Source organism: Ambystoma mexicanum, chromosome 2q, assembly GCF_040938575.1.
Source record: "Ambystoma mexicanum isolate Mex_15411 chromosome 2q, UKY_AmexF1_1, whole genome shotgun sequence".
Classification (NCBI taxonomy): Eukaryota; Metazoa; Chordata; class Amphibia; order Caudata; family Ambystomatidae; genus Ambystoma; species Ambystoma mexicanum.
The window spans coordinates 336,860,725-336,875,767 of NC_090924.1; the positions used below are offsets into that span (position 1 = coordinate 336,860,725).

Below are 15,043 nucleotides of genomic sequence, written 5' to 3' on the forward strand. Positions count from 1 at the left end.
TATTGTTTTCAAAGTAAGGAACCTTAGTGGACAAGAATGTAAAGGCTCAAATGGAATACATATGAGAAATTTTAGAACCAAATTCAGATCCCACACTGGAACCTGGAAAGGTATTGGTGGAAACACATTATTTAAATCTTTAAAGAATAGAATTATCAAGGGTATTTTGAAATAAGATTCTTCTTCAGAAGAGCGCTTAAAGATGGATAGTACTGCTAACTATCCCTTTATCGTCCCAACCTGGAGCCCCAGATTGGCTAAATGTAACAGAAAAGATAAAATTGTGGGGATATTACATTGAAATGGGTCCACATTCTTTTCTCTGCACCAGTTACTGATCTTATTCCAACGACACCGATACAGAGATTTGGTTGCTGGCCTCCTGGCCAAAAGCAAAATCTCCATCACGTAATCCGGAACATCCCAATCCTTGTATCTCAGCCTTTCAGAAGCCATGCGTGAAGGTTGAGTGTGTTCTCCGGATGGAGAACATGACCTTCCTGTCGCAAGAGAAGATCCTCTCTTCTTGGAAGACGTATTGGAGGGCAGATGGACATGTCCAGAAGGCCCGGGTACCACGTTCTCCTGCCCCAATCCGGGGCAATTAGGATAATGGTTTTCCTGAATTTTCTCAACCTCCTGATTACTTGAGGGATCACAGGGATTGGAGGGAACGCATACAGAAGTGGAAACTCCCATTCCACCACAAACGCGTCTCCTAGAGCTCCTCTCGGGGGAAATTCCCTTGAGCAGTACAGTTCGCACTTCCGGATGGCTCCGGTCGTGAACAGATCCACTTGAGGTGTTCCCCAAAGGGCGAAGATCTCTTGAATGACTTCCTGAGCTATCTCCCACTCATGAGACTGCGCTCTGCCTGCTCAGAGCATCTGCTGTTGTGTTTTGCTCTCCGGCTAGATGAATTGCCGTTAGAGAGATCCCTTCTTGTATTGTCCAGAACCAGAGTTGCATCGCCTCTCTGCACAGCGGCAGTGACCCCACTCCTCCTCTCTTGTTGAGGTAGTACATGGCCACTGTGTTGTCTGTCATTATCAGAACATTATTTTCCCGTACAGAGGGCAGGAAGGCCTTCAGCGCTAGTCTGATTGCCCTCAACTCCAAAAGATTGATGTGTAGTTTGGACTCCGATGGAGACCAACGTCCGCTGATTGTCAGATCGTTGATATGGGCTCCCCAGCCCGTGAGTGAGGCGCCCGTCACTACTGTTATCTCCGGCCATTGCTGCCAAAAAGATTCTCCTCTGAGGATATGATGTCTGCAAGCCCACCATTGTAGATCCTGTGCTACCTTGGCTGGGACCTGCAGCAGATCTGACATTTCCCCTGAGAATTGAGACCATTAAGGTCTGAGGGCCCATTGAAGAGATCTCATTCTCAATCTGGCTTCTGGCACCAGAAAAATGTAGGATGCCATCAGACCGAGCAACCTGAGAAATTCGAAGGCCGGAAGATACTGGGCATTCTGGAATTTTGTTACCATCTGCAGAATGTGGTGAGTTTTCTCTTCGGGAGGCGAGGCTTTGCCGAGCAAGTATCCAGGACTGCTCCTATAAACTGGAGTTTCTGTGATGGTATCATGTTTGACTTTTTTAAGTTCAGAGAAAACCCTAGTTTGTGAAGGAAGTGACAAGTCTTGGACAGATGATCCAGGGCTTGTTCTGGAGAACGTGCTCTGATCATCCAATCGTCCAGATAGGGGAAGACATGAATCCCCCCTCTTCTGAGACTCGCTGTCACCACCGCCATCAACTTGGTGAAAACTCTTGGGGCGGAGGTTAACCCGAATGGCAGAACCCAAAACTGAAAATGAGAATTGCCAATTGCAAACCTCAGGTACTTTCTGTGCTTGAGATGGATTGGCACATGAAAGCAAGCATCCTGAAGGTCCAATGATACCAACCAATCCTGGAGTTGGAGAGCCTGAAAGATCTGAGAAAGTGTGACCATCTTGAATTTGTCCTTCCTTAGGAACTTGTTCAAGTTTCTCAAGTCCAAGATGGGTCTCAGTCCTCCGTCTTTCTTTGGAATAAGGAAATATGGGGAATACCAACTCTTGTTCCTCTCCGCTACAAGTACATGTTCTATTGCACCTTTCTGTAGCAGGGTCAAAACTTCCTGCAACAGGAGCGGATCCGGATGTTTGGCAGAGTTGTATTCCGGGGGGTTATTCTGAGGTTTCTTTAGAAAAGGAAGGCAGTAACCTTGGGATACTGTTTCCAGTGCCCAAGCATCTGAAGTAATGCCTCTCCATTCTTCTAGATGCTGTGAGATCCTGCCTCCCACCGGGGTCTTGTGGGTCAAAACCTCAGAGTGGTTTTGCGGCAGCTGCAGCAGCGGCTGAATGTACAGATGCCATTGCTGCGGCAGATCTAGCACCTTTTCCTCGCCCCCAAGGACATTTTCTTTGACCTCTCTGATTGGCCTGCCCTCTTCCTTTTCCAATTGAGGAATAATAGCAAAAAGGACGACCCCTCCAGGAAGATGAGCCTGTGCAGGGGCGTTGCTGAGGTTGTCTTATAGCAGCACTGAGAGATTTTGCTGCCGCTTTGGAGGTCTGTAGCTTTTCCAAATTTTCATCTGCCTTGCTACCGAACAACCTCGAGCCATCAAAGGGCATATTAAGAAGCCTGGATTGCACATCAGGAGCAAACCCGGACTTTCTTAGCCAAGCAAATCTACGTAGCACTGTGCTAGTCGCAATGGACCTGCTGACACTGTCAGCTGTGTCCAAACCTGATTGAAGGGATTTTCCCGACGCCTCTTTACCATCCCTTATAATAGCTAGATGGACGTTCTTCACCTTCTGGGATGTGTTCAGCTGCCGCTGACATGCAGTCCCACAGGGAATATGTGAACCTTGCCAAGGTACAAGTTACATTAGTAGACTTCAAAGCCATACTGCCAGATGTAAAGATTTTCCTAGACCATGCATCACTTTTTTATCGTCCGTTTCTGGAGGGATTGTAGGGTATGCTGCATTCTTTGTGGAAGTGGCTGCCTGTACTACCAAACTTTCCGGAGTTGGGTGTTTGCTGAGGTTTTCCGGATCAGATGTGCAGGGTCTTTATTTTGCAACAAACTTTCTATTTACTGCCCCTAATGCTTCGGGACGTTCCCATGCAGAATTAACCCTTCTCTGTAAGGCAATATGAAAGGGTAGAATGGGGTCTTGTTGGGATGTTCCAGATAATATATCCATCATGTCATCATCTTGACAGACTGGTGAACTCCTACCCCACCCTATACATTCTGTAACCCTGCTCATGAGTTTTCTATAACTCATATCAACCTGTTCTGATGAGTCTGGTTTGGCAAATTCATACTCTGGAGAAGTGTCCAGGCCACTTGCTGTTTGCAAACATTCTTGCAGATCTTGAATTCTTGATTGAGGGTTAACTCCTCTGGAACATATCTTGTGCCAAATTTGACACCAGCATAGGTGACTTCTTCCTCTTCCGATGAATCTCCCTCATAGATGGATGACATGGTTCTGAAAAAATCATGTCGACTCTCAGGTTGAAAAACCTTTTCAGGCAATACAGGTTTTTCCCTTATTAAAGACTTGGGCGTTGACGAAAACGTCGATGGCGCCGAAGTTTTAATCACATCCTTCGACATCGTCGAGGGAACTTTCGACGACCTCGATGCAATCGTCAAGGGAGCCATGGAAACTGTCGAAGGAGTTTTCGTGGTTTTCGAGTGTGAACTCGACGTAGCTTCCTTCGAGGGAGTTGTCGACTCGAGGACCTTCGAAGTCTTCGACGACGTCGATGTCGACTTCAATGGCGTATGTTCTTTCAAGGCCATTTTGTTTCCCTCTGCCTTCGATTTATGCACCGAAGGATCTGTCTCACGAGGTGATCGAGAAGAGTCTCTCGATGACTCTCTCGACATCTTTTTATCAGCGTTTCTTGTTTTGGACCTTCCTCTGTCACTTTTCTTGTGAACAGGAGCATGGTCTTCTTTAGCTTTTTTTGAGGGGGTCTGGGGCGTGTTCTCAAAATTCTTTAGCATGGAAACTCGAAAAGCTTCCCATTTACTCAGAGAGTCATGCTTTGATGGACATGCTATAACCTCCTCCGAAGAAGTCGAAGAGGATGAGGGAGATCGATGCCGTCTCTTCTTAGTCATTTTAGATGACGAAGAAGAAGACTTTCTCGATCTACTCCTCGACCGATATTTTTTATGATACTTTTTTGAAGACTCGACTGAGTCTTTCTTTTGCAAAGTAGACTTCGATAAACCATCCCCCATCGCCAGTTTACCTCTACGCTCTTTTAAGGCTTTGTGGGTCATCGACTGGCACGAACCACAATCTTCAGTACGGTGGTCAGAACCGAGGCACCAAAGACAATTTTTGTGTGGATCTGTCAGGGACATCTTCTTTCCACATTTTAGGCATTTTTTAAAACCTGTCTTCGGTGTGGAAGGGTTTGAAGAAGACGACATAGCTTTTTTCACAGAAAAGACTGAAGCGCCGTTTAACTCGATCCGAAGCAAAGCTAACGGAAAACCGGAACTGAAGCCAACGGGCGCGCTCGAGGGTCTTATACAGTGGATGACGTCAGTGCTCGACGGATGCCGCCGAGGGACATCGACGCCACGGCCTCGAGTGGAGCGCCCTCTGCTGGAGAGAGAAAAAATTTGCTGAGGCGAAACCTAAAGGTAAGGATATATCTAAGATGAGGAATACGTGGGAGGACACAATCCATTCGAAATGTAGAATCACTTCCTTCAAGGATGCAGAGGTCATCTTCAAGGTCAGCGTAATTGCGTGACATTCGGGGACCGTTCGGCTGGTCAGGTTTGCGGAGAGGTGCATGTGGTTTTTACCAACCTTTGTCCCAGGTGCAGGCCAGCCGGCTTATTGTGATCATATTCCAGAAACCTTTGAACATAAGTGGGCTGGGCTTACAATGATTTGTTATCTAATTGAGGATGAAAATATATGTCCTTAGCACTTTCTTTAAAGGCACATGAATGATGTCTCTACATGGGCGTACATTTAGGGGGGGACAAGGGTGTTTGTCCCCCCCACCCCAACTTTTGTGGCACACCATTTGGCAGGGACCCTGTCATTTAGATCTCATGCCCCCACCTCCAACATTTTCAGCAAAGCTACTCCACTGTAAATTGGCCCAAGTCATAGGGATTGCTGGGACATGTGTGAGACTGAAAGTTCCATCCTGGACTCCTGGCACACGGCACAGGGTGTTCTGTACTGACCTACTTTTTCGCTTTTGAGTCCTCATCAGAGGCATCATCAGACACAAATACTGAATGTACCCTTAAAGGATGCCGAGTCTGTTGGGATTAGAGTGCTGCAAGCCACAGCATTTTGCGGCGTGCGTCTCCTCACACTGTGACTGTCGCACAGCTGGCTGTGTAGACTCCACTATTGGCGGCAGCATTTGTTAGACTCAAGTGGGGTAAAGTGTACTGCACCCAAGGGGGCCTCTGCCAGGCACCCCTGTGTAATTAATTCTAAAACAGATTCCAATGGCCAGACACTTTATTCGGAAGAGAGCTGGTTATGGACTTTGCCATGTAAAGCCATGACTACTGCTGCCCACTAGTTGCCAAATATGACCAGTTTGTGAATAGTGTCTTATCAGCGGAATGTTCCTGTGGCATCAATGGCATCGTACTGAAAACAGGTGTTGTAACATACACCTTTATTCACAGGTTCCTCTAGTCTCTTATGCTCTATAGCAGGGGTGCACAACTGATTTTGCCATCGGGTCAAATCTACCTTACATGCTGCCTATAGTGGGCCGAAAAGTAAATGTGTCTGGGCAGTACTCTGCAGTACTCAGGCCGAGGGAGCATGGCAGGAGGCTTTTTTAACCCCAGAATTTTAATTAACACATTTAACGCACCTGGTCCCCTTCCTCTCCCCACATCAAACAGCATGGCCCTGGACCCCCTACTCCCTTCTCCACCAAATGGCATGTCCCTTGACACCCACCCTCCACCCCGACCTAATAGTATGTCCCTTGAGCCCCTTAGCAACAGCATGCTCCTTAGGTTCCCACGCCCCACCAGATGGCATATTCCTTGAACATCACTCACCAGCCCCCACCAAACGACATGGCCCTTGATCCCCTCCCACCCCCACACCAAATGGCTTTGGCCTGCTCCCCCACCCACCAAACAGCATGGCGCTGGCCCCCCCTACTCTCCCCACCCCAAACGGCATGGCCTTGGTCCCTCTATTGTACCTCACCAAACAACATGGCCCTGCCCACCCTACTCATTCCCCCACCAAACAGCATGTCCATTGACCTCCAATCACCACCCCATCAAACAGCATGTCCCTTGACCCCCACCGACTATCCCACACAAAACGGCATGTCCCTTCAGCCCCCACTCTGCACCCCACACAAAACGGCATGCTCCTTAAATCCCCACCCCCACCAAATAGCATGTCCTTTGACCCACAGCTAGCACCCCCCACCAAACTGCATGTCCCTTGACCCGCACCAAACAGCCTGTCCCTTAAGCCCCAATGCCCTCACCAAATGGCATGTTGCTTGACCTCCACCCCCCACCAAACAGGATGTCCCTTGACACCCACCCACCACTCCCCACCAAAAGGCATGTCCCTTGATCCCCACCCACGACCAAAAAGCATTTACTCTTATCCCCAGCCACCACGCCACACCAAATGGCATGCCCCTTGACCCCCACCCAAACCCCCATCAAACGGCATGTCCCTTAATCCCCCACCCATCTCCAAATAGCATGTGCCATAACCCTCACCCCTCACCAGGACCCCCAACCTTCCCACCCCTCCAAATGGCGTGCCAATCCTCCCCAAACAAGAATTTACTTAACGGTTGGGCAGACAACAGCTGGCAGGCAGGCCGTGTGGCAATAGGCTGGCTGATGGGTGGGTGGTCGGACAGCAGGTCATCAGGCAGGCGGGCGGCAGAGGCCAAACAAGCTCCCGAAGATCGGTGGGTGCCGCACCACAGGACAAACTAGTACTTATTAGCCACACCAGCCGCAGCGCTCACCACTATTGGTCCAGCACAGGCACTACATGGCTCGTAAGACGTACAGCCATGTAGTGCATGCACTGAACACATAGAGGGCCAGTATTGTTCCCGTCAAGGGTAAAGACTTTCCTAATGTGGCTGGTTGTGTCTCGCGGGCCGTCGCCCTCCATTCGGAAAAGTCTTTAAGCCTGGTGGGCTGGAAATAACGTTGTGGCTGGCCGTACTTGGCCTGCTGGCCATATGCTGTGCACCCATGTTCCAGAGGTAGTTGCTGCTGCAGTGCAGTTTTCGTGGATCTATTTCTTCTTCTGAGGAGCTGGCTCGTCACGTGACAAGGATGTGGTTGCCTCTTCTGCCACGGCACTGTTTTCCATCATAAGTCTGCTGTCCTGCTTCTGTCCATGTCCTGCTCATTCCTGCCTTCTCCATATCTGTTTACCGTCTTTTCCCTCCTCTCTCCTGGTTTTCTTACATGTTGAATTATCTGTCCTGAAGCTGCTGTTGCATATACTGGGTTCTCTGCCTGCACATCCTTTCTCCAGCAGGCAACCATTGTGAAAGCGTTGTTTCCATATTTTTGAGGATTTCCCTCACTGCGGAAAACTCCCCAGAGGTCACCCTGTGCTCTGATTTTACCCTTGATTAGAGGTCCTGGTGGCTGCTGTCAGAGGCTAGTTTTGTCCCTTCACATCTCGCCTGACACAAGGAAGCAATGCTAGGTCTGGATTCAAGAAGTAATTCACACTTAACTGAAAGACCAGGAAGTAGTTGGCAATCGTTGAATGTGGCAACCATCAGTGACTGGGTTGCCCTTAAAAGTGTGAATGAGTGCAATCCTTTGATTTGGAAGTGAGGTGCCCCCCCCCCCCCAAAGTCCTAACCTCTCATGTAACCTGAAGGACCGCATCCTTCTTTGTTTGAACCTGGTGATACGATCCGAAGCACAGAAGATGCCTACCTGTACCTGAAGCGGAATCATGAGCAAGCTCTGCTGGTGCCCACACTCTTCCAAGAACTGGTATGAAGGCATAACTCTCCCGAGCATCGGTCCACAAACGACTTCTGTTCACTCAAAGGAGACTAAAGCACAGTTATTGCTTTCCCTGACTTGGTGCGAGCAGCAACGTCATGAGCCTTCAACTATGTGCCATCTTGAAGCTTTGCTTTGCCGGGTCACTATTCTAAGCCTGATGGTGAAGAAACGATGATACATGACCCGTGACACCTAGTAACAGACAGAGGTTGCAGCATGGAATTACAAAACTGACTTGGTGTATGGCCAGAAAGGATATTTCGACTATGTCCTCATCTCCCCTGTATTGCAAAAAATGTGACATTTGATTCCACTGCCATGCTACCTGCATTCTGCTAAGTGACTCCACATTTTTGTTCATCCCTACCAGGTATTTTCCCAGGGCGGAAGGTGCACCGTACTGGAAACGAACTACAACAAAACGTCCCAGTACTGACCAAAACTTATTTGAGGCTCTGTCAACCCCTTGACTTCAGGAGCCCCTGTTGCTGGTGGAGCTGTAGCTCTGAGGCCCAGGAGACTATCACGACGCATCTGCAATCCATGAGTGGACATGTTTGTATCATCATGTAATCCATGAGAGTCTAACTAATGCTCCTAGAGACTTTTAAAACCCAAATTGCTTAACGGCTCCAAACACTTTAGTTATTTTTATCGAGATGTGGTGTATCCTATATGTATAATTCTCTAAGAAGGTATCTGCGTTAGGAACTGGGCATGCTCACACTGAGATCCATCCCATCTTCCTCTACAATTCTCTAGAAATAATAAGCTAGTCAGACCCCAAACCCCTTATGATGTGACAGATGTCACATCCATTTTACACTGACATTCAGAACCATAGGCATTCTGAATGAGCATATATATTTCATGGTTACAAACATTTGAATGTTAAGGTAAGTATTATGAAAAATTAAGTGAGCACAAAGTCCAGTGTGCATTATGTACTGAGTGATTCAAGCATACTGTGCTTCTATTACAAATATATGTGCCAAATATAAAGATCTGTGGTCTTTCTTATGTTCCCAAATGCTCTTTGATTTGCATGTAAAGCATACAGGAACCCTCATTGGTGCTGTTTGTCCCCTTTCCCTTTCTCATAGGGGTATTTTGAAAGACTAAAATAGAAGTATACCGGCTCAGTACCCAGAACCTTTGCTCTATCCTTACTGCTCATTCCAAGAAATGCTCATCAGTACATGGTCACCAGTTTGGACTAATAGACACGTTACAAAGGTGAACGTGTCTCAATGAATGACCACTTATTGACAAGTAGGGACCCAACCATACAAGGTTAGAAAGGGATTGGGTTGGAGAGGTCTTTGATATTTCATGGTTGGGGTATGCCTGTAAGAAGGGGAGGGGACAGGGATGGTAATGCCAGAGGAGTGGATGGGAGAACAAGGAAGGACCAAGTAGAAGACCCATCCCTAGAGTAAATCCGAGAGGGTGGAGCTGTCAGGGTGGTGATGAAGGGTCCCTTCTGTTATGAGGAATTAATGTTACGAACACCATATTGATGACTGGGGGTGCGGGAACTGAGCACGGTATACTTTTTGTTCAGAACTGATACAATATTAGCTTGCAAGCACATTGGAAGATAAAGTATCAAATCTACCAAATATAAAAACATACATGTATCTTAATATAAATACATGGAAAATTCATGAATGTCAATATAAATGCCCTTTTCACAATGAATCAGAACATAGTGGTTAAGGCTCTCTTGCAAAACGCACGTTGACTTCTAAACAGGTTTTCAGACAACAGAAGGCAGATAAATCTCAACCATTGCAGTCAGCATCTGCAGAAATAGTATTTACAGGGGGTTATTTGTGGGAGTCAACTTCTTCGGCCTTGCGACCTCTTAAATCATCAATGTGCCAGTGTCGCAAGTGTGTGAAAATAAAGAAAAGATCGGAGGAACCACAACCCCACCTCCGAGTTTGAATGAGATTGTAATGTTTTCACACATAACCTGCGCCACACAAAATTGAATGGTTTCAATTGTGATTTTATCTCATCCTCGTAGAGTAAAGAGGGACAATTACAGATCTCCCGAAGGAGAGCCCTTTGTAATGACACGTGTTTCGGCTCATAGGAATTGAAAGAGAGAGGGGTTTCTATTCCATTACCAGTGCCTGTAATAACGGCAATCCCCTCCATGGAATCCTATGGGACTCCATGGAATGGGGATTGACCACCGCTGCCGGCACCTGGAATATCCGATAATACCAAGATATCAGGCACTGATAACAGTAGGTCAGTTTGCCGGTATCAAGCTGGAATGACTGGTTGGCTACAGGCAAACACATAATGATCCCTAGTGTTTCTTATAGGCACATTTGCACAGTGATGGCTTCCTGAAACATAACTGGAAGGCCTGCACTTCCTTTTTCTTGGTTTTTCTGTATGTCCAGTACATGCTAGCCAATGTCCCTCCTTTGTTTGCAGGTGACTGAGTGAAAAACGTGATGTCACTTCCGGTGGTGTCACATCCCTAAAATCTTGGCACCTCCCGGGAGATTATACGTTGGCTCCCCTGCTTTCAAAGTCCACAGTGAAAGGGTATCCAGATGAACAAGCAAGGAAATAAATCTGCAACACGCAAGATCTTGACTGATTTAACATGAGACCGAGCGCTGGTAATACTACGCTCAAGGCATTCTTTTAACATAACAAAGCATAACATGGCTTTATTGTATTAAAGGATCCTGTAAAGTATTTCAACAGGTTCTGTGGCATTGTTAAACATTTGCACTATGATGTCACAGACCCAAGGCAGAAATGTTTGCTTTTCTAGCAAAAAATAATTTGTAAATGAATATGCAAGGGTTTCCAAATACCATAACCCAATTTTGCCACGAATGGATAACAGCGAGCCAAGACACGAAAGAGCCACATTCTCTGAAACCAAACTCTTGATGTAGGAAACTGAACGATAATACTGTACGGTTGCTATTCATGGCTAGCTCAGCATTTGAGTTCAAATAGGAAATCTATTAGGTGCAAGCAGGAGACCTGCTCAAACTTTTTGGAAACAGGCATTACACCTAATATTTGATAAGATGTCTTCCATAAAATAAAATAAATGAAAATATCACAAGCAAATTATCCCACTGTGGTGCTAATCTCCCTCCTCTCTTTGTTAAGTTTGGTCATCGCTCATCAATGGTGCACAAAGAGGCCATTTAAAAATCCCCAAATCCCCATTGGGAATTGACTCCTCCCTCTCATAGGCACACCGCATGCTGTTGACTTGGACTGCTACCTTAATTGGCAGTGACGTCCATCTGGCTTAGTTCTCACGTGCCTCCTCCATCCCTTTGATTTCCCCTTTGACCCCCCCTTATCACATATCACTTTGCTACTTCTTTGATTGGCTGCTAAAACATGGACAACTTCTCCTTGATCGCCCACCTCTGACTATGCTGTTACTTGTAGTTACACCGATGAAGAGTACCCGTGGTCCATTCTCTGGAGGTTTTAGCCAGGTTCTTCAGCATGCATGAGATCCCACAGGCCCCAAGAAGGCTACTTGCAGCATTCTCATACATTAAGATTCTTGGCAGAGAGAAACAGGTCAGATTGTTTAATGGCAAAGAATTGAAACAGACAATCGATTGGAACATTTTACCAAACAGACCTGTATACTTACCTGACATGTTAAAATTATTAAGAAATTGAGAAGTCCTGAATATGTTAGGAAAAAACATTGCCAAGATCATTGATTACTTTTAATTCAAGCAATCCCTGAACATAATCTCACGAAAAAGAAATCAGGACAGGACAGGAGACAAGTAGCTGGTAAAATGCCTAGTTATACGTCCAAAAGATGCAAGCATTAAAGCAGGATGCAGTTAGAAGAACTAGGACTACGAGAAACACGATCAACACACGTTAGGTGGAAGAGGCAAGCAAAGTAGGGTCACTACTACTAATACTACTACTAGCAGAAAGAGCGAACGCGGCATTGAACAGGCGGGAAAAGCAGAATAAAAATTAGGAGAGTAGGGAACCAAGAAACAGGCTGGGGAATCGAGAGTAAAATCAAGAATAAGATGAACAGGAGGAGAAGAGAGCAAGGAAACAGGAGGGAGAACAATGGCTCAGACCAGAAAATGTGCAAAGAGTAGGCAGGAGAATGAGGATTGCGGCCAGTTGAGGGAGCAAAGGGACTCAGGAAAAGCCAGGAGAACGAGAAATAAGAGTAACAGAAGAAGCAGGCAAATAGGGAGGAGGAACAGGAAGCAAACACGCTCAGCCTGACAGAAGGAAACATGAGGCGGACTTGCATGATCACTGCAACTCTAAAAGCTAAAGAGCAGGAATAAGAGCCAAGAACAAGACCAGGCAGAAGGCCAGTGCTGAGAAACAGGAGGGAGAAACAGGAAGTAGGAACCATGTCAAGAACTAGAGAGCAAAAAAAGACTTAAAAGCTGTGTGTGGTCGAGAGTCAGCTAGGAGAAGCAGGAATCAGTAGGTCATACAGGAGCAGTATTCATGGAACAAGTCCATAGAATCATCTGTGCCACTGCTACGCATACGTTTCTCACACCATGCACAGCTCTGGTCTAGCTGTTGTGAAATGTGTTCAGAAATTTGATTTTGGCAAAACTTTGGCTGTAATCTCTAGAATGGCCGGATGAATTGTATATTTTGGTATGTTTCAGAGAGAAAATAACCACTGTGCCGCCTCGCCCCATGTGAACATCTCAACTGTCTCTTTCTCTCGTTCACACCATTGCAAAACCATCGGGCCTCGCTTTCGCTCATATGTTTCCCAAACAAGGCCGTTTGGCTTCACGCAGACAACACGCATTTCTTTCTTCCACGCTTTCCTTCTATCTTTTTCCTTTTAAGGAAGCATCAGGTATTTGTTACCCTCGTTTCCTGTCTTATGTGTCTCATAGACATCGAGTCTCGATCATCATAGGTGGGATACACACATCTGTTGCCCAGCCGAACCTCAATTCCACCCGCTCAGAATATCAACTTCAGAAGCCTCTCTCCTCAGAGTCCCGCTGTCAGCAGAGCGGGTGCTTACGGATGAAGGTTCAGCAGGAAGCCCTCTTACCACTTAGGGACCCTCCTGCAGGCTCTTCAGGTGTGGGTTAGACCCAATCTTCACACGGGGGAGACCTCTTCCACTGCCCTTGCACACCAGCTGCCCCTGCCTTCTAGGAACGGGCATGAGAAAAATGTCCTGGCCCTGTTTGGGAAGTCCAGGTGCCAGCACTGACTAGGGCGCTGGGGTCGGTGATAAACATTGTTTGAGGTCTAGTGAATGGTGAGGAATAGAGCCAGGTTCAGCAGCAGCAGTGTTTGCAAACCCCCACTCAGGTCCTCAGGCTCAGACCGGGGATCTAGCACAGTCCGGAAGAGCCAACAGCTTAGCTAGACTGTTCCAACCTGGCTAGCCAGATTGGGCAGCACAGTTTGGCGTTCCCGCCTGGATCCCTAGGTGCTGTAATAACCAACTAATTGGGCGGAGACCCATGGAGGCGGTGAGGCTGAGACCCCTGTGGGACGTCATTGGTTGATGACGTATTACGGCTTACACTGATGAGGAGGCCGTTAATTCTTAGAAGGATTAGAAACTGCAAGATAACTCAGTGAGTTACTTGCGCTCCCCGGATATAGGGGTTCTTCCTGCAGTAAATCCCGCAAAGGACTGGCTCAGCCCCTTCATCCTTTCAAGGTCGAGATACGCATATGATTAAAGTGCTTGGAGTAGGAAGGAATCTGGCCCTAAACACAAATAAAAAGGTGATTATGTTACTATAAGGGCCATTATTGTTTGCACTGCTGATGCGAGCATGAGAATGTTTAGTGATCAATGCGGCATTATTTGCTTAAACGTACGATTCGCTGAGAAGGATGGTGGGGGTCGTTATTGCTTAGACTGATAATGGTAGCCAGTTTTTCTAATACAGATGGCAGGGAAATATGTTGGTTATTCTGATTTTGGGAGGCATTGTTGCATGTGTTTGTTAATGGGTGTTTTTGTGTCGTTCAGATGCTAGACATTTACGGCGTCACAATGAGTTCTGCGGTACGAGTAAACCAGGTTCTATTTCATGATACTTCCTCTTTTACTGCTCTGCTTGATCATGGGTCTAGTGACTCATACAATTACAAAGCCCGCTTTGGCATGCAGGCTATACCCCCAAGAAAAGTGGTGGTAATGTGGTAATGGACCAGGTGGAATTTATGCATGCCGTAATTCACCCTCTTCAACTTGCAGCCCAATTGGACTCCATAATGGGGCTTAACAGTAACCCTAAATTGTGCTTTCAGTTATCATTACCACGTAATTCAGTTTAAGGGTGTTAGCACAGTTAATGCCGCCAAACCTGCAATGAGGTCATTAATCTGTGCATATTCATATATTCTCCATGTGCCTCTATTTAGAAATCGGGTGTCTTTTTGATGTGGTCTGTGTCTTTCATACATTTTATGGTAATGTTAAGCATAATGTATCCCTTTTCCAGATGTTACTTCCTGTGACATGTTGGTGTCACAGTTCATGGGGCAACACTTCCTGTGGCATCATCAAATAGGACAGTTATAATTCTCTGAGCACCTGAGCGCTCTGCTCTGCCCTTCCACTCTATGCAGACGCCGGCTTGGGTCCCCACTCTATTCTCTGGCCACTTTTATTTTCCATTGCACTCTGGCCATTACAGCCGTGTTAAAGTAATGTCGGCACAAACATGGAGCATTTCTTCCCCCTCCTCTCCATCAAACAAATAAACCGGACCTTTCTTTTTCCGCCTCTTTGCTTGCCCCTTACATTTTTCGAAAGACACCTATCAGGGGTTTCATCACCTACAATCAAATGCCTCTTTATTGCCATCATGCGCGCGCGCACATACATTTTTATCACTTTCCTATCACACAAACACCACACTTTGCACTCCCCCCTTATCTCCAGTTTTAATTTCCATCACGCCAATAGCAGATCTTCATTAGATCCACGTGTTCACCTT

General features: G+C 46.6%; 1 protein-coding gene across 6 annotated transcripts in view; it reads right to left on the minus strand.

Annotated features, from left to right (window-relative positions):
• Positions 1–15,043, minus strand: part of CASKIN1 (CASK interacting protein 1) — a 1,401,469-nt gene that overhangs the window by 316,363 nt on the left and 1,070,063 nt on the right. The gene's annotated exons all lie outside the window — the stretch shown is intronic.